At 43.6% G+C, this 20258-nt stretch overlaps 1 protein-coding gene across 1 annotated transcript in view; it reads right to left on the bottom strand.

Annotated features, from left to right (window-relative positions):
- The window catches only part of CNOT2 (CCR4-NOT transcription complex subunit 2), a 113193-nt gene extending 93793 nt beyond the window's left edge, over positions 1-19400 (bottom strand). The window contains exon 1 of the mRNA XM_054399390.1: positions 19376-19400. The gene's annotated coding sequence lies outside the window, so the exon portion shown is untranslated. The remainder of the gene's footprint in view (positions 1-19375) is intronic.
- Between the last annotated feature and the right edge of the window lie 858 nt (positions 19401-20258).

The raw sequence follows: 20258 nt of genomic DNA, 5'->3' as shown, positions 1-20258 counted from the left end.
TCAGTATTTTATTTCTTTCAAGTGCATTGTGATTAATGTGTGTCAGTTACACCATGTGTATGGCAGCTCTAATGAAGGCTCCCTTCGGCACTTCCATATCTACCTCTTTTCAGAAAATCAGATATATAGTATTACACTTATCATTGATCCAGAACTACTTTTTAAAACAATGTTTTCCCAGGAAATGTTTATAGTGAGTCCCTCAGTATCAAGGACGTTTCTGCAGTCAAAGTCTGTTAATTTATAGAACAAACTCATGATGAATTTTAACACTATTACAACTCAGTTATTCTCTGTGATGTTGCATATTTGACACAAACAAAACTTCAATTAACAAAAAAGAAATATCCAACAAAAATCCCAAGCCTGATTTAAAACATTGTTAGGATACAGAAGCTGGTGACAGGATACATAACTCCTATTTTAAGAAGGTTTTTATAAGCAAGATCAGTACCTTGGGCGAAGTTCATACCATTAGCCTGGTAGCCCAGTAACAGATCTAAATACAAGAGCAAAAATTGGAGGACACCAAGGCATTTACTGAGCAAAAACTACACAGCTCACAACTTTTTATTCTGCATATTCTACACCTAATCCAATTTATACTGTTCCAATTCTCTAAAAATAAGCACGAGATTAACCATATTTTTAGTCAAAACCAGCTATGAGCTTTATATGTATCTGAAGTAGGAAGCACCCAAGAGTCTTCAAGACCAACAAACTGTGCACTATATAATTATAAAATTATACATTAAAAACAATTAACAGATTTTTTTCATCCAAAAGAACCTAAATAAATTTTATAAACTACAAACTCTGGTTTTCCTACACAAAAGTTTAAGAGAAAGATCTCAGAGGCATTGATGAAGGGAGTGGAACATCTTCCTTACGAGGACAGCCTGAGGGAGCTGAGGGCTCTGTAGCTTGGAGAGGAGGAGCCTGAGAGGTGACCTCATTGCTGGTGATAAAGATGTGCAGGGGGAGTGCCCAGAGGCTGGAGCCAGGCTCTGCTGGGTGATGCCCAATGCCAGCACAAGGGGCAGTGGTGGAAGTTGAGGCATAGGAAGTTCCATGGAAAACCCAGGGGGGTTGTGGAGTTTCCCTCTCTGGAGATATTCCAAACCTGCCTGTCTGTATTCCTGCATGATCTGCTCTGGGTGCTCCTGCTCCGGCAGGGGGGTTGGACTGGATGAGCTTTGGAGGTCCCTTCCAACCCTCAACATTCTGTGATTCTGTGATTGTGCCTGAGAAGCAGGCAGTAAGAGGCCACTGAAGAGCCAGTAAACAAACCATAATTCAATCCAGGCCCTTCACCAAGCACAACACAGGCCTCATGGAGTGGGGAGAAGAAAGCATGAGTCCAAAATTGATCCCTTACAGCAAAATATGCTATGCCAACCACATTCTCATTTGTGATCTGAATAAACACTACTTACAAAGGCACATGGAGGCAGTCTTCAAAAAATGCATCATCCTCCAGGGATACTGCTGACTATACATTGTCCCATGTTGGATTTGTTTGTTGCATTGTGGTTGGATTTTCAAAGAGTATTCAAAGTTTTCACAATTGTTAATACATTATACCATAATTGCTATATTGATACAAGATTTATTTAGCTTCTTATATCTTAGCACAAGTCTAGCACTGCTACTTCCTATTTATATAGGAAGATTTTTATCAAGACCCTGGGTTACATGCAGAAAATGAGACTTGAGAAACTACCAGGAAACTGAAGCATAAAAGGGGGAAGTTTCACTCCAGCAACTCACAGTGTCACAGTAGCACATTTTATGTCTATCCTAGTGAAAATTAGTTTGCTGATTATCTATACCATATTTGCATAACATACACATTTGCTATATGTGTATTGCCACGAGACTGAAAAGCAGGAAAAGGCTACAGCACTGTATGATCCATTATATGACTTACAGTAACATGTGTATTCTGCTTGGTTATGCTTATTCATTGAGGGGCAGTCACAGAATCACAGAATGTTAGGGGTTGGAAGGCACCTCCTAAGCTCATCCAGTCCAGCCCCCTGCCAGAGCAGGAGCACCTAGAGCAGATCACACAGGAACACAGCCAGGCAGCTCTTGAATATCTCCAGAGAGGGAGACTCCACAACCCCCCTGGGAAGCCTCTTCAGTCTTCTGGCATCTCCACACAGAAAACATTTTCCTCCTGTTTCCATGGAACTTCCTATGCCTCAACTTCCACCACTGCCCCTTGTGCTGGCATTGGGCATCATCCAGCAGAGCCTGGCTCCAGCCTCTGGGCACTCCCCCTGCACATCTTGATCAACAGCAATGAGGTCACCTCTCAGGCTCCTCCTCTCCAAGCTACAGAGCCCTCAGCTCCCTCAGGCTCTCCTCATAAGGAAGATCTTCCACTCCCTTCAGCATTTTTGTGGCTCTGTGCTGGACTCTTTCAAGCAGTTCCCTGAGGTCCTTCTTGAACTGAGGGGCCAGAATAATATTCCAGATGTGGCCTCAGCAGGGCAGAGTAGAGGGAGAGGAGAACCTCTTTTGACCTCCTAACCACAGCCCTTCTAATCCACCCCAGGATGCCCTTGGCCTTCTTGGCCACAAGAGCACATTGCTGGCTCATGGTTAAGCTTCCATGCACTAGGACCCCCAGATCCTTGTCCCCTTCACTGCTCTCTAGCAGGTCAGTCCCCAACCTCTCCTGCTCCATGGGGTTGTTCTTTCCCAGGTGCAAGACTCTACACTGCTGCTGTACACTTCATTGATGAACAGTATTAAGAATTTCTGGGTTCTTCCAGACTACCAATTTTCCAGAAATTTCCTGTAGCTCCTCTTATATGCCAAATTCAGAGAACTGCAAAATCCACTTTAATGTGAGGCTTTTTTAAAATTGCCTTCATATGCACTACTTTCAAAGAAGAAAAAGCTATGAAAACATACAGATTGGGTTTCCCTTTAAGAGCAATGTACATTGTTGCAGACAGCACAGGCAGTATTACTGTGGGATAATCTTAGTCATTGCTTTTAAGACCCCAATTTCATTCACCTGACCAAATTATAGAATGCCTTTTATGCCCAAATAACTCTTTTAACCATCCTTCAGACCAAACTGATCAGATTTTTTTTTAAAGTAACTAAAATAATCACTTCTGAATGTTTTTAAAACAAAAAAAAAAACGTTTAGTTGAAAGCATTTTAAAATCTAGTATATTGGGTGCTCTGGCACTTGACTGCTATGCAAGTGATAAACAGGGCATGCTCCTGCCTTATGAAGGTACTGTGTACCATCCCAAGGAAGACCTGCTCAGGTTTGTTTCAGCTGTAAGGCTCTGCAACACTAGCATACTCACAAGTTACACTGAGATCAGACAGAATTTCACAACTTCTCTCTGCTGATCTACAACATCTTTCACCTTCTATAATGAGACCTCCACAGAATGGTGGGGATGGAAGCCCAACTACAGTACATCTAAGGTCAAATCCCACCAGGACTGAGAAATACTTGAATTCTCTGAAAAATCAGTTGGGTGCCATCAGAAGCATAGCTAGGGCACAGAGGAAGAGCAAATAAGGAGAGAAATTATAGCTCAGAACAGGAACAGAAAAAGAAACTGCAGAGAGATAAAGACACATGTGCAAGATGCTGATAGGAAAGCAGAGACTCCCAAAGCCCCAGCCACTACAGCATGTGGAGCTTCAGACCCTGCACCCATCATTTCTGGCTTTCCTCATTCATTGTCTACAGTCAGTGGAACAGGGACCACCATCAAGAGGTTCCTCTATCATCTTCCTGAGGATATGCAGAGACTACAGAAAGAGAACAACGTGTCCAGCTAAGACATGTCACATGTAAACTGATTTTATGCTTGTCTCTCGAGGTTTTGTTTTGTTAAATAATGCTGAAGGAACCACATAAAGATTTTCACAAGTGCCTTCTCCTTGAAACATTTCAAGAATCCGTGCAGAAACATTAACTGCTACAGCTGCAAATAAAAGGTATTTCTCTTAGGAAATATTAAGGCAATGCCTCATCTTCTCTATTTGTAATGCATGGCTGTCGCTGTATAAAAATATAAAACAGAATAGAAAAGTCCAACTTTCTCCAAAATCTATTGTAAAGTACTTCCAAGAAACTAATGAAGAAAACGGGAAAAAACATTAATCCTGCATTTACTTATAGTTTTGGATAGCACAATCTGGATTCATTGTCTGAGTCTCCCTCTCTGGGGATAATCAAGACCTGCCTGGATGTGTTCCTGTGTGATCTGCTCTAGGTGCTCCTGCTCTGGCAGGGGGGTTGGACTGGATGAGCTTTGGAGGTCCCTTCCAACCCCAAACATCCTTGATTCTGTGAACACCATGCATCTTAACCAATGAGGACGAAGTCCTCTAGAAAAATAATGTTTGATCAAAAAACTATGTAACAGTGATACGTAGATGGCATTTCACTTAAAGGAAACCTTCATTCCAGCATTTCTTAAATTCAGATTGCCTTCAGTTTGCAATTTTAACAGGCACTGAAGTAGGGTTTTATGTTCTGAGGGAGCTCATATAAACAGTGACCTATATCCTTCTCAGTTTATGAACTGAAAATGAGACAAGTTTATGACATGGCAATATAGAGACGAAGCATCAGAAATAACAATGAAGTAATCCAAAACTTTGCTTTTCAATGTCTAATGGCTGGGGAAGCAAAGAAGCCAAGTGAAAAGAACACATGAAAAAGGGGGACAAAAAAGCCCCAAACCAACCATAATAATAGATAAGGTAGAAAAAAAAGAAAGCTTTCTCAAAGCATAGGAGACAAACAAAAGGTGAGGTATAATATTCTGTGTTTATCTAAAACCTTGTCTTCAGATAAAAACACAATGAGCCTATACCAGCTCGCCAGGAATGCCTTCATCACTTGGTGGCACATTACTGCTATTACTCTGTAGATTTACATAGTAACCCAATTCAAAGCTTCTCACACTAAATGAAAAAAAGAATAAATAAACTTTTAATAGCTAAACTTTCAAAGTATATTTGATATTAGAAAAAAAAAATGTAAAGGGTTTACATTACAAAACAAATGAGGGATATGACCACCTCAGCAGAGTTGTATTGTTTTTTATTACTATCATTTCATACATCAATCCCAAATTTAAGTAAGTTCCTCATAGTAGATGTGTGATTACAAGGTAGAACTAGGAGTCACATTCTTACTCAAGGGACATATTTCCATTATCAATCTAGCCATTTGTAATTATCAGGTTTTGCCCATTTTATTTTTCCAATTTGAGTGTTCACAGGAGCAGGATTTGGTGAGGTTTCCAGTGAATGAAGATTTTGCTATGGAACCCAATCTGAACTCACTCTATCAGCAGCTATCTTGTTGCAAGGTATCACCCTTAACCCTGAGGCTGCTGGACCGTCACCTTGGAAAGAAAAATACGAAGTGGTTCTTTACAAGAGAGAGACAGAGAGAGAAAAAGAAAATACGATAGGATAATGTGGGCAGAACTGTGGTAGCTGCATTCAGAGAAGGGCACATCTTCTGGGTTTGACACTACCAAGCATTGAGGAAACTGATTAGGAAAGACCATTTTCACCTTTTTTCCCCCCCTTTTGCAGTATTAGAGTTTAACTCTGACAATTGGTTTATTTTAAACACTTTCCATGCATAGCAATTTCCAGAGCTTACCATCTAAGCAAACTCTGTCATTCTCTTGCAGTTTTAGATGCTTTTTTTCTTTCCAATAACAACAGTGACATATATTTTAAGAAATGTCACCACAATTATTAGTGAGTTTTCACAACCAAATACCTCAGAATGATTAAAACATACCCACACGATTTTATAGAGTTCCATGGTGAGGGCAACATTAAAGGGTCCATTCTGAGACTGGTTCATCAATGAAAAAAAGAGCTGGCTATTTGGTTTTTTTTTCCACCTGGTGTGAGAAGCTTTGAATTGGGTTACTATGTAAATCTATGGAGTAACAGCAATAATGTTCCACCAAGTGATGAAGGCATTCCTGGAGCTGGTGTAAGCTCATGGTGGTTCTTATCTGAAGACAGGAGTTTAGATAAATGCAGAATTCTATACCTCACCTTTTGTTTCCTATGCTTTGAGAGAGCCTGCTTTTTTTCTAGCTTATTAATTACAATTCTAGCTTATTAATTCACAATTATTCATTCATTAAGTTGCAAGTCAAAAAGACAGAAGTTGAATAAACCTGACAACATTTCAGAGTTTTACTTAATTGGGAAAGGAGGTTACACCACCTTCCACAAAAATCTACAACTTTTCATAAACAGCAAGTTATATGAAGAGTGCACACACATTAACTTGACAAAACTAAAGTATGTTAACAAGACAATTAAGTGTTTAACAGAACAAGAGGACACAGTCTCAAGCTGTTCAGGGGGAAGTTTAGGCTTGATCTTAGAAAAGTTCTTCCCAGAAAGAGAGATTGCCCATTGGAATGGGCTGCCCAGGGAGGTAGTGGGGTCGACGTCCCTGGAGATGTTGAAGAAAAGCCTGAATGAGGCACTTCGTGTCATGGGTCCAGCTAATTAGTTAGGGTTGGGTGATCAGTTGGACTTGATGATCCTGGAGATCCCCCCCAACCTGGTTGATTCTGTAATTCTATACTAAACATGTAGTCTGCACAAAATTCCCCTCTCCCAACAATCCCCCCTCCCTCCATGCAGCTAGCAATAGCAAGTTTCCTGACAGCTCTGCTCAAACCAGGCCACAAAGACTCATTGATCAAATGCCAACCATCACCAGGGCCTCCTCAACATTAGCAGTCTTCTCTTACTAATGGACAGATGGATGATAAACAGCTGTGGTGAGGATACACTCTTAAGAAAAGACTGGGCACATAAATGCTGAAATACATAACCCATGTGTTCTTACATTTGGCTCCCTGGATTACTGCTCCAGAAAAAGAGGAAACAATACCAAACAGAATAGAGGAAGATTTTTTATTACACAAACATTGCATTTCTCCTCTGCAAGCTCACACATCAGGCACAGAACCTGGTCTGCACAGGCTCTTCCTCTTTGGGATGCTCCCCCTACCCGTGCCTTGTCTACCAGAGGTGAGTGCCTCTCTCTCCTATACAAAGAACATGGCATTCAGCAATCCCTCAGTGCCAGAAGATTAAATGTCCTTCCTTCCTTCCTTTCTTCCTTCCTTCCTTCCTCCAGAGCAACAGTGCTCCAGCTGTGTCCCAGGGCTCTTTGAAGAGCCCAGACCCGGGAAAAACACAAAACATTACTATTTAAAAGGCAAAGCTGAGTGACAATGATTTTGTGTTGGACATTCTGCTCCCTTCCCTCAAAGACATACCCAGCAGTTCACCAAGAACAGGAGGAAATGCCATCACCAGGATAAGGGGATGGTATCCACAGGCCTTCAAGAAAGGGTGGTGCAGTGCTTTGTAGTCTACCTCCCCCAACACACAAACTAGGTTAAGAGGGTTTAAGATCCACAACCAAAGGCAGAAGGCCTACAGCAGGCTGTCATCTACTGCTATTGCCAACTCTCCCACTGAGCAACTCGTCTCCTGTGGAGACAGACAGACAGTTGGGGCTGTTCAATCTGGAGAAGAGAAGGCTCCCAGGAGACCTTCTTGTGACCTTCCAGTATCTGAAAGGGGCCTGCAAGAAAGCTGGGGAGGACTTTTTAGGGTGTTAGGTAATGATAGGACTGAGGGGAATGGAGCAAAACTAGAGGAAGGAAGATTTAGATTAGAGGTTAGGAAGAAGTTGTTCCCCAGGAGGGTGGTGAGACACTGGCACAGGTTGCCCAGGGAGGTGGTGGAAGCCTCATCCCTGGAGGTTTTGAAGGCCAGGCTGGAGGTGGCTGTGAGCAACCTGCTGTAGTGTGAGGTGTCCCTGGCCATGGCAGGGGGGTTGGAACTGGATGATCTTTGAAGTCCCTTCCAATCCTGACTGTGATTCAATCCAATCTGTGATTCTGAGTCCAAAGTAGAAACAAAACCTACCCATGTAGAAATGGCACATACCTTCCTATCTGAACATGTAATATATGCTGCTTGGCTTCTGGAAAGACAAAGGTAACACATACTTTACCAAAGGTAACCCTCACACTGAATCACAGGCCTCTGGTGTCACAAATACCAAATCCTTTTTCTTTTACAAGTCTAAGAATGACCTTTGTGGTTGGCAAGGGAGACTGAGAATACTTCCCTTGCCCCAAAGTTCTGGATACCTGACTTAGACATTGCTAGGGAATTAAATAATTTGAATTGTTCAGATAAAACAGTCAGTAAAAGCATCTACAAAATGCAACCTATAAAGAAAACTGTTCGTTTACTTTTATAAGCATCTATTCCTTCAGATCTCAGGTCCCTTTGAATTCACTCTTCACTGAACTATAAGATGCCAGAGGGAAAGGGTCTTGTAAAATGAACTACTTGGCATGTCAATAAGCAACAGTATTGGAAATTAACTTCTATAAGGACAGTGATAGAACAAACAATGGATGTCTCCATTTTGGCCTTGGATTTTGTGACTCCCAGGCATGACTGTACTCATAAAAACCAGCATCTACTTCAAGAAGTGCTGAAAAATGAGAACCAAGTTACTCTGTAATGAAGTTATAATTCTTGATAAATCAAATTTCTGTCCCTTATATTACTTACATATGCAAGTTTGTTCTGCACAGGTCTCATCAGCAAGGCATGCTGCATTCTATCATTTAATTTAACAGGTTATTTGCAGTATGAATTCAAAAAGCATGAGAAAAGTTACATTAAAGAGATCAAAATACTGCTAAGACTACAGCAAGAGGTGTACAACATCTAAGAGAACAGTATCATTTGATCATAAATGTCACCTATAATACTGGAGGGAAAAAAAAAAGTGAGGTTTATTTTTAAGGATATTTCAAGTTTGCCTCAAGGTTGCATCAACATGATTAATGTCTCCTTTTCACATCTGCAGCTTCCACTGACTTTCAGAACACTTAAGAGTTATAGTGCAGAGCCAGATGATGGGAGAGGTCTCTGAGCAAGTGCACATACCTGTGAACAGGAACCCACAAGGCTCCTTTAAATTACAGAAACCAATTTCCACTGTGCTATACAGCACTTTCAAACTGTTGTTTCACTCAGACATGCCAAAACCATACTATAAAACTCTGCAAACACAGAGGAGTAACATACCCAACTGTGCAAACAAGTTAGTTGATATTCCTAAAACACAAACCAAGTTACTGTTTGCCACTGACAGGGAAAATATTTCAGATGTACATACCCATAATAAAAAAATTAGGTATGATGTTGTTTCAATTCCCACCAGCGGGGATGAAGCCTCTAGGTGCTAACAATACAAGAAGTGTTACATAAGGCTGTGCACTTATTTTTAGAAGCACATTACAAAATACAGGACTGCACTGGAGTCTGTAGCAGAGCCACAGACAGTTACACCAAGGTGCATGAAGAATGATTGCTCAGATTCATAGATTCATAGGATGGTTTGGGTTGGAAGGGACCTTAAAGATCATCCTGTTCCAAGCCCCCTGCCATGGGCAGGGACACCTCACACTAGATCAGGTTGCTCAGAGCCACATCCAGCCTGGCCTTGAACACCTTCAGGGAGGAGGCATCCACAACCTCCCTGGGCAACCTGTTCCAGAGTCTCACCACCCTCATACTGAAGAACTTCTTCCTCAGCTCCAGTCTAACCCTGCTCTGTCTCAGCTTCAAACCATTCCCCCTTGTCCTGTCTCTAGACACCCTCAGGAAAAGTCCCTCTGCAGCCTTCCAGTAGGATCCCTTCAGCTATTGGAAGGCAGCTCTAAGGTCCCTCTGAAGTCTTCTCCAGGTCAAACACCCCCAACTCCTCAGAGCAGAGGTGCTCCAGCCCTTGGATCATCTTTGTGGTCCTCCTCTGGACTCACTCCACCAGTTCCATGCCCTTGTGATGATGGGGACACCAGTTGGAGCACGTGGCTTTGTGAATATGGTGCAAATACGTTGGATCCGGTCCAGCCAATCCCCCCATGGTAAGCTGAAACAAACCGACAGAGCAGTTTGCAAGGAGGTGACCATGGCCATAGGTGGGCCAAATGGCCTCCAACTGCAGAACCAGTAGCTATTGATTGAGAGGTTCCTGCATGCTTTACTTCACCTTCCCAAAGCCTACCAACCCTCGAACATACTGTTTTGTCTTATTCTACCAGGCAGTTTTTTCCCCAACTGCTTTTCCTACCCGCTTCAGGGATACAGCATGCTGTTATCTCCACACTCCCATCCTTGCTCACATGGTTCCAAGGTACAACAAGATGTCCCATCACTTATCACCCTCAGGGCTCCCACACAGACAGGAAGGCCAGCTAAACATCCCATTACTGCTCCCCTGGGTTCCCACAGGAGCAGAAGAGTAGAGTTGATTCAGATTAGAGTTCTCTCCTGCTGACCCCCCAAAATACTGAACCATCTAAGATAGTTAATTTCCATTCATTAAAAGATGAACAACAACCCAAACCCACAAACACACTACTAATCAGAAATGCATATTCTTTTCTATGAGCAGAACCAATACAAACTAGTTCCTTACAGATTTGTTCTTTTGTTTCTTAATATTTCTCCCACATCATGGGAACCCTCAACTTCCTTCTTTCCTACACCTCTTCATGATTCTCTCCCCATCTCGCTTCAGGGTAAAGAAAGTTGGGGTGCAGACGATCTGGAAGCCTGCACGTGCTCACATTCTGTCTGACCAGCTGCCATCCCACAGAATACATCCTAGATCAGCTCTGACAATCTCTTCTCCAAGGGAGTGCTGTAATTTGGACTTCTTTCCTCTGCTTAAATATCATTTTATGAGGCTTGTAGGATCACAACTTGAGACAATTTCTCTGATTTAAATTTCCAGATATAAAAGAACTTAAATGGTTAACTTTTAAGTTAACTCCAAAGCTGGGTTACTCATACATACTTGCCACGTTCCATATTTTTATCCACACACACAAATATACACACTCACTGAGGGGCAGGGCAGACAAACCACATAAGCTGCTAAACCACACCTCCTGAGAAAAAGTGAATCAAAACTTCCTGGTTGCTCACTTTCTTCAAACACTACTAAATACTGCAGAATGAACTCAGCAAATATTTGACTGTGTACTAAACTTTGCTCTTCTCTCTCACCACTTCTGATTTTTATCACTCCTCTTATTTTTACTGCTTTTTAAAAAAAAACTACAGCTAGCTTCACTGTCATGCATCACACTGCTCTTCAAAACAACCCAACCTGAATTTATCAATACTGCTTCCCCTCTTCCTTGTGGATGCAGACATAAAACAATCCATAAAGTGCATCCTCAGATTTTTACTACCACTATTCATTCATTTGCAGCCTAAGTCATTCCTCTTTAGGTTCTCTGCTAAGTACAGTAACAGTGTGGCCTGTGGACTATGCTCACTCTACCAAGTTTTAAAATACACCTCTCAAAATGTTTCTATTTAAAAAACTGGACTTGGGTATTTACTAGTATAGAAAACGTCCAGTGGTAGCACACTGCAATGGACACATGCTGCAGTTGAGGGACAGCTAAAGATGCCTGCACTCACTCCTAATTGCCAACAGTACCTGCACTTGGTCATCCCAGTTTACAACACTTGTTGAGCTGTTGCTATAAAAGCAAATTCAGTCTACCAGCATATTTATGAAAAAAGGAGGCCTGAAATTGAATCTACAGTTAGGAGCCTAAAAAAATCCTGCCAGATTTAAATCAAAATTCGGTGTCTTTCAGAGGCAAATAAAAGAATAGGATCACAACTACTATTAACAGTTTGAAAATTCCTAAACTCTTACGAAAAGTATTACTTGCCATGAAGTATATACTTCTGGTAGTCACAATACACATCTAGCTGAGACAAGGAAAGCTCGAAGAGATGACCCACGACACACATGTTTTTATCTAACTGGACTTCCATCAATCAGGAGGAAAACCAAATCATGTGTTTATTGCCCAAAACATATCATCCTGAAAGTGTCAAACAGTTTCCCACACAAATAAAAGAAAAAATGAATCCATATCACAATAGCACAGGAACTTAAATTTACTTTAACTTCCATGAAAATGATCAGGGCAAGGACAGGCTGAGGGAGCTGGGGTGGTTCAGCCTGGAGAAGAGGAGGCCCAAGGGAAGTCTAATAGCAGCCTTCCAGCACCTGAAGGAAGCCTATGGAAAGGATGGAGAGAGACTGTTTACAAAGGCCTGAAGTGACAGGATGAGGGGCAACAGCTTCAAACTAGAGAAGAGCAGATTTAGATTGGATGTTAGGAAGAAGTGGAACACTGGAACAGGTTGTCCACAGGGGTGGTTGAGGCCCCATCCCTGGACATATTCAAGGTAAGGCTTGACGAGGCCTTGTGCAACCTGATCTAGTTGAGGATGTCCCTGCTGACTGCAGGGGGGTTGGAATGGATGACCTTTGGAGGTCCTTTCTAGCCCAGACCATTCTATGATTCTATAAAACAAAAAAAGAGAGAACCATAGAATTGTTTTGGTTGAAAAAGACCTCTAAAATCAAGTCCAACCATCAACCTAACACTACCACAGCCATTAAACCATGCATAAAGCTGAACTTGAATCAACTTACTAGAAATGTGCATCCACATTCAGTAAATAAGCCAACAAATGAGTGTTTCAACATAAGGAACCTTTCTACTTCGTTATGATGTTTTAGACACATCGAAAAAGCCACAACAGTGGAGCATCAATAAGGGTATCGACGTCGCAACAGATAAATATCTCATACAAAAAGATGTCTTACTGCAAAGTTTTGCAGGTGGATGCAATATTGCTCATCATCTCCTCAGTTTTTCAAAATTTGACACTATGTACAGCTCTGTCATTTTTTTTTTTCAGATTTCTGCTTCTCCACACTACAAACTATGGAAGATAATCTTTTATACTTTTTTTTTTTTTCCTACTTAGTCATTACCCAGAGAGGTTGTGGAGTCTCCTTCTATGGAGACTTTCAAGACCCATCTGGATGTGCTCCTGTATGACCTATGCCAGATTCTATGGTCCTGCTCTGGCAGGGGGGTTGGATTGGATGATCTTCGAAGGTCTGTTCCAAGCCCTAACATCCAGTGATCCTACGATATTTGCTTTAAAGCTATTTTCCTGTTTTACTTTTTTTTTTTTAATATACATATATTCCCATGCAACAAGTACCTTCTCACAAACCACATTACTACTGAGTGGTGAAAGACTCTCAGCATATACCTGAACAAGTCCTCTAGACAGCAGAGCAACACAAAGAAGGTTGGCAACCCTTTTTTCCATCATTATAATTCTCTGGCAACACTTCCTTTGCAAGAAGAGTTCTAACAATTCAAACAAAAAATAAGCATTGAAAATAGTTACAAAGTATAGTCAGGGTGGTAGAACGCTGGAACAGGTTGCTCAGGGAGGTGTTTGAGGCCCCTTCCTTGGAGATATTCAAGGTGAGGCTCGACGAGACCTTGGGCAGCCTGATCCAGTTGGGGATGTCTCTGCTGACTGCAGGGAGGTCAGACTGGATGACCTTTGGAGGTCCCTTCCAGCCTGGACCATTCTATGATTCTATAAACCATGTGGGGTAGGTTTTAGTAGGCCAGAAGAGGAAAAATACTATTTCAGGTGAAGCTTGAAGAAAAAACTCATGCAGTCATATAGCCTGTACAACAAGTACAATGCCACAAGCACTAGCTACTTATTTTTCATTCAGATGGGCATCTTCCTGAAATCCTTGAACAGAACAGATAACAGATGAGGTTATCACTGTGCTATGAAGGCAGCCTCAGAAAAACTTGCTTGCCAAGAAGTTGCCTACAAATCTGAACATTAACAGTTTACAATTTAAACTAGTTGGTGGTTGTTTTAATGTAATTAGTCACACTGCTTTTTTTTTTTCCTTTTTTGTGCCTGGAAACACACCTATTTGGAGTTTAATGAAAATGCTGCAGATACAAAATTCTCAAGCGTGTAAGAATAAACAATACAACTACCACCTACTGAATTTGATATAAGATCACTTTGGGGTTCTTAACATTGCTTTCCCTAACCATGTTATCTGCTACTGATAGCCAGTTCCACAGAAGCCTTGAACCATGCACGTGTAACACGGGAAAGCATTATCCTCTTACTACAGGACTACAACTTGCTATATATTGGTTAAATCACTTATCCATCACTTCAATAGGTAACTCGGAATGACAGAAAGCATGCTCCAACTCATGCTCGTGATCAATCCATTGGATTACTGTCTGCTCAGAGAGAGTAATGCAAAGTAGGAAGGATGGAGACTGCTTACAAATGCCTGCAGGGACAGGACAGGGGGCAATGGCTTCAAACTGGAGAAGGGCAGATTTAGATTGGATGTTAGGAATAAGTTCTTCACTATGAGGGCGGTGGAACACTGGACAGGTTGCCCAGGGACGTGGTTGAGGCTCCTTCCCTGGAGATATTCAAGGTAAGGCTGGATGAGGCCCTGGGCAACCTGATCTAGTTGAGGATGTTCCTGCTGACTGCAGGGAGGTCAGACTGGATGACCTTTGGAGGTCCCTTCTGGCCTGGACCATTCTATGATTTGACTTCCCACAGTTACCCAAACATTTTATACTATTTTTGGTGTTAAATAAACCATACAGTTTTACAAATAACTTGACCTCAGCCAACTATATTCAACCATCATTGATCTCAAATGCATAAAAAACACAGAACTTTGAAAATGCTTCAGAGGTTCATTAAGCTACTCATTGCAAAAAAAAAAAAAAATAATTCTGAACAACAGGATGTAAAGGATGATACTTAAAAATATTACCCAAAAATTAACCCAAAATCAAAACAGGAGGAAACAACGGTTTACCAGATAATGAGCTTCTGATCAAAGACTCATGCATGGAAATTCAACAGAGAAGGATGTGTCTGATAAAAAGTCTCAATTATAATCAAGTTTTAAACTAGCAGCAAAATCTTAAAGGAATTGTCCTGGGAAATGCAGAGAATTTGGACACTCAACACATCAGCAGCACAAAGGCCAGGCTGAATGAGGCTCTAGCCAGCCTGATCCAGTGTGATGTGTCCCTTGTCCATGGCAGGAGGGCTGGAACTAGATGATCCTTGTGGTCTTTTCCAACCCTGACTGATTCTATGATTCTATAAAGAGTGGCAAGCAAGCATGGCAAGGGCTAAAAAATAATGCATGCTTTTCTCTAACGCTGCTGATAATCAACATTATCTCAGGACAAATAATTGGGGGTGGGATGAGGGAGAGTCGGGGTGCTTAGCAACTTCTTTGGCCAAAGATGCTTTACACCTTTACTGTTGCACAACCAGATGAGAAGCTGAGCTAGTACTCACTATGGCAATACAAATACTTAATTTTCAGCAGTGTATTGTAATTTAAAGATAAAACACCAAATTAAAAGCAATCTGAACATTTCATGAGTTTGGATTTTGTTGTTTTCTTTGTTTGTTTTTTTTAATATAAACACAAAGCTTTTAAATCATATGTAAAAATCTCTTGCTGATTAGCACAGACCGTATTTGATATACACACACCTTCTCCAGAACCAAAATAATTCCATAAGGACAATTTTAAACATCCTACTGTGCAATAATTTCATTTGACACAATTCTTCCTACGCTGTTAGAACATTCAATGAAAGCACAGCGAGTTGTCAACATAGAGCATCCATTCTGAAAACTCTCACGCATGAAGTTAACCATCAGCACGCAAGGAGGTGTTTTCAAGTCAGTGAGATTGCCACAAACTTTCAGTTTGACTCTCCAGGGTCAGGAGACCAATGCAACACACACACAAACACAGAACATACATGCAAAAGTACACTTGGAAATTAAAAATCTTTTAATTAAAAAAAAGAAAAAATGCCAACTCTATTCAGGAAACACAGCTGAAACAGTTTGCTTTGAATAGCTACAGGGAATGGATCTAAGCTAGAGGAGGGCAAATTTAGATTAGATGTTAGGAAGAAGTTCGTCACTGTAAGGGTGGTGAGATACAGGAACAGTTTGCCCAGGGAGATGGTGGAAGCCTCATCCCTGGAGGATTTTAAGGCCAGGCTGGATGTGGCTCTGGGCAACCTGATCTAGTGGAAAGCGTCCCTGCTCAAGGCAGGGGGGTTGGAACTGGATGATCCTTGAGACCCCTTCCAAGCCTGACAACTCTGTGATTCTGTGTGCTCAGCACAAAGTACCTGAGATAGCAGGATATATTTCAAGCAAAAATATTAACAGATTTCTGTTGCATGTTTACACACTTTGAAGATTTATTTATACCTCAAAAGCAAAGTTAACCTAACTTGAACTTCTTCTCTTTTGACAAGCACAGTAATTCATGAATTGTGCATTGTATTAATAATAATTTAGTTAAAATGATAGACTGTGTCACTTAGACAGCAATCATTTAAATCTGTGCGACTGTACTTCTGTATAATCTTGCAGAGTGCTTTCCAACTAAGCTAACATTTTGAAACACAACAAATATGAGAAGTATTCTGCCAAGAAGGAAATATTTTTAAAATACATGTATTTTTAAGAACACTTAAAAAAAAAAAATCAGTAAATCTGTATTCATGCACATTATAGCTTTAAGAGAAGACATAATAATAATTTTTTTAAAAGTTGAATACAACAATTACTTGTTTCAGAACAAAATCCTGTACTCGGAAGTTTAGGTGCGCCATCTATACTACTTCATCATAAAAAAATTCAAAGTTTCCACATCAAGTCAGAAAGCCAGGTGCAACAAATCTCCGATTCAACTGTGGGATATTTTTGTGCCCTATTTACTTGAGTCAGTAACAACAAGGAGGTGCGAGGGATTTTTGAATAGGCAGTTATGGCAGGAGACTGCTTTAAAGTTGTGGTTGCAGTTTTGTAGTTATTGCACTACAGACCCTTTCACCAACAGAAAAATAAAGAAAAATTTTCAAAAAGCTACTACAGAAGTTAAAAATGCAATAATGTTTCTAATTTCCAAGGTAATCTCTTAACTTTCTGAGAGCTACCACTCCACTGTGAGCACACACAACTTTCATATGAAGGGAGGTAGAGACCAAGATTTTTAGGTGCAAGCAGCCACTTCAGGGACCAGTTTTTAGCATCAAACTTTCAGGACATGTTGACTGACCTATTTTTTTCCACTGAATACCAATTCTTTAAGATTAGATGCTTTTAAAGAAAATTAACTTTTTTTTTTTTATAAATTCCAGGGATTGATTTTCAGTTCTTAGCCAAGGGCTTTTGCTTTCACTCATCGATAGAGCTGTCACACAAGTGAGTTAGAATAACAATGACTACTCTAACAGCAATATTAAGCTTCTAGAAGAGACGTGTAGACAAGGTTTATCTACCACTACTCTCTCAGCTTTATCAACAGCTTCCTGAAAGTGAAACGGAAATACACTTGCAAGTCAAGTCAGTCAGCTTGCGATTGCAAGCATTCAAATCCCTTCCTAAAATCAGAAGCAGTCAACACCTTGACGTTTAGTATACCAGCTGAATTCTCAACATAAACAATAGTGGGAGTTGGGGAGGGAATAAATAAATTTAAAGGCATTGGACATGCTTTTAAGATTGTAAGTCTTCAAAAAAAGCAAGCTGGATCTTGCAAGCTGTGTGGTATTAACAATCCACTGTAAGAGAACTCCAAGTACATCAACACACACTAACATACACAAGCAAAGATCCAAGCAAAGATGCTTTTGCAATATAACCTAAACAATTACTTTGTTCCTGCAGGTCTTTACAGGTCTTAGCAACCTGAAACACATCCAAGTTTCCAGAAACGTGAAGTTTTGTGACAGCAGGTTTGATCATCTTAATACTCCCCCTCGCCAGCTGTAGACTTAAGACTAGCTGCCAGGTTGCCAGTCACCAGCACCAGATGTTACAGCCCTGCAACAGCACAGCAACGACTCTTCCACACACTCAAGTCACACACGTATATATATATACAAGGAGGAGAAACAAAAAGTTATCTTCCCCTGGAGATAAAATGGGGCAAAGTTGGGAAGAAGTTTCTCCATGACAAAATAGAGTTGCAGCAAAAATGAAAACGTGCTTGCGTTAAGATGTGGATCAGCAGCACAAGCATGTTTTCATTTCCTCATCTTACAAAACCTCCAAAACACAGTTACCTGTAACCTGACAAAAAAAAAAATCAACCAAAAACAAAACCAAAAAAGAAAACCAACAACAAAACAAAAACAAAACTCACCCCAGAACAGAAATGTATTACCTACAATGCCTGTAAGAAAATACTTGCTTCCATCAAGAGCACATGCATACACTAACTTCAGGGTAAACACTGCCTTTTGCATCCTTCCCCACCGCTCTAGTTTCCCCTCTCTCATACCTAACCTGTCACCCTGTGTCACCTCCCCCTCAGCCGGCACCTGCACGTTCCCCACCCGGGTCAGTTTCATGCCAGTGCTTCAAACCGCAGCTACAGTGGGCAGGGGAAGGCCGTCTCCCTTCTCCGGGGGGCAGCGCTCCGGAAAGCGGTTCGGTCGGTTTCAAGTTTGTTTTAGGGAACACCAGAACCTGTTTACACACCACCTTAATCGCCACCAGGAGGAGAGTGGAAAAGATGCAGGCGATAAAAAATATTTTTCGAAAGAAAACCAGCCAGTAGTCCCCCTGTCTCACCCCCTTTCTTATCCCCTGGCCTTCCCAGGGGCCGACAGAGCAGGCCGCGGAGGCCACAGCGGCGAAACGCGCGGCCCGGCGTCGCCCGGGAGCGGGGCCGGCAGCAACCCCGGTCGTGGGTGGCAGGTTTCGCTGCCCCGCCGCCGGGCCGGGGGGAAGCCGGCGGGCGGAGGCCGGGCGGTTGCACACCCCCACCGCAGCCCAGAGCCGGGCTCGGCGAGAGGCCGGGTGAGGATTGGGGGCGGCGGAGCTGGCCGCCGCTAGGCCCGGGGCCGAAATGGAGCGAGCAGCAAGGCGTCGGCGGGAAGGAGCCGTCCCGGGCGGGCCGAACGGGCCGCGGGGCGAGCTGCCAGCGGCGGCCGCGAAGGATGCGGGGCCCAGGTATCGCTGGGCCGCGGCCTCGGCCGGCCCCGGAGGAGCGCCTGGCCGCTGCCGCCGCCTACGGCCACGGAGAACGGCGGGTAGCGGCGGGCCAGGTCGGGCCTGCGGCTGCGCTCCCGGCTTGAGCGCCGCGCGTCCCCCCCGCTCCCCCTCGGAGACAAAAGCAAACGGAAACCCGGCGGGACGGCCCAGGGCCCACAGGGCCCCGCCGCGGGCCGCACCACCGCCCGGCCCTCCCTCATCGGCCCGCGGCCGGGATGACGGCAGGGCCCAGGACGGCGGCGGAGGCCGGGGAGGGGTCGGCCGGGGCCGGACTCACCGCATGAATTTTCTTGTCCCGCGGATCCAAGATGGCTGAGTATCCAGCACGGAGGATGCTGGGGGAGCAACCTTTACCCTCTGACCCGGCCGCCGCTGCCGCCGTCGTGACCCCGCCGCCGCTCGGTCCGACAGCCGGCGCTAAGGGGCGGGAGCAAGCGCCGCCACACGGCCCGGTCTGACGCGACGAGGAGCGAGTCGGCCCAACCGGCAGCGGTGCGGAAGGCCTGAGCGGGGACGACAACGAGGAGAAGGAAGGAGCAACGAGGCTCGCTTGGCTGCGCTCCCTCCGCCTCCCGCGGGAGACGCGGCCCAACGCTTGGGGCCGCGCACGTCGCGGGGCACGCAGGCCGTGGAGCGGCCGGGCCTCGCGGGGCCGCCGGAACTCGCCGCGCTCCGCGGGCCTAAGGCGGCCCTGACCGAAGGGCTGCTGGCTGGGGATGCGGGTACCGGCCCCCGTTTGGTGAGGGAAGAGGGCAACCTGGCCCGGCCCAGGCAGCACGCAGGCCGGGTTCGCCGGGGCAGGCCGGACCTCCCGGGTGATGTGGAGGGGAGCGGGGTGCTCTCCTCACCGTGCGGAGTCAAGAGCCTCAAAGGAGAGTGGGGAGCGGGGAGGGGGAGTTGTGGAGACCTACCCCGGGCGGCTGCGCTCCGCAGGGAAGCGGCAACGACCAGAGGGCTATGCCATCACCTGTGGCCCCGGCCTGTCAACTCTCCCTGAGTGCGGGAGGAAGGGCCTGGCCTCGTTGTGGGCTGTGCGTTACTCTGCAGAGAATCTAGGTCAGGAATTAACCTTCTGATCAGAAACATTGTGTGAAAGTTTGCATTTTTGCTGTCGGTGAGATAGCAGGGGGCAGCCAGGCCCTGCTTTCAGAGAATCACAC

This window comes from Indicator indicator, chromosome 3, assembly GCF_027791375.1.
Source record: "Indicator indicator isolate 239-I01 chromosome 3, UM_Iind_1.1, whole genome shotgun sequence".
Classification (NCBI taxonomy): Eukaryota; Metazoa; Chordata; class Aves; order Piciformes; family Indicatoridae; genus Indicator; species Indicator indicator.
This window is presented reverse-complemented; position numbering and strand designations above follow the sequence as displayed.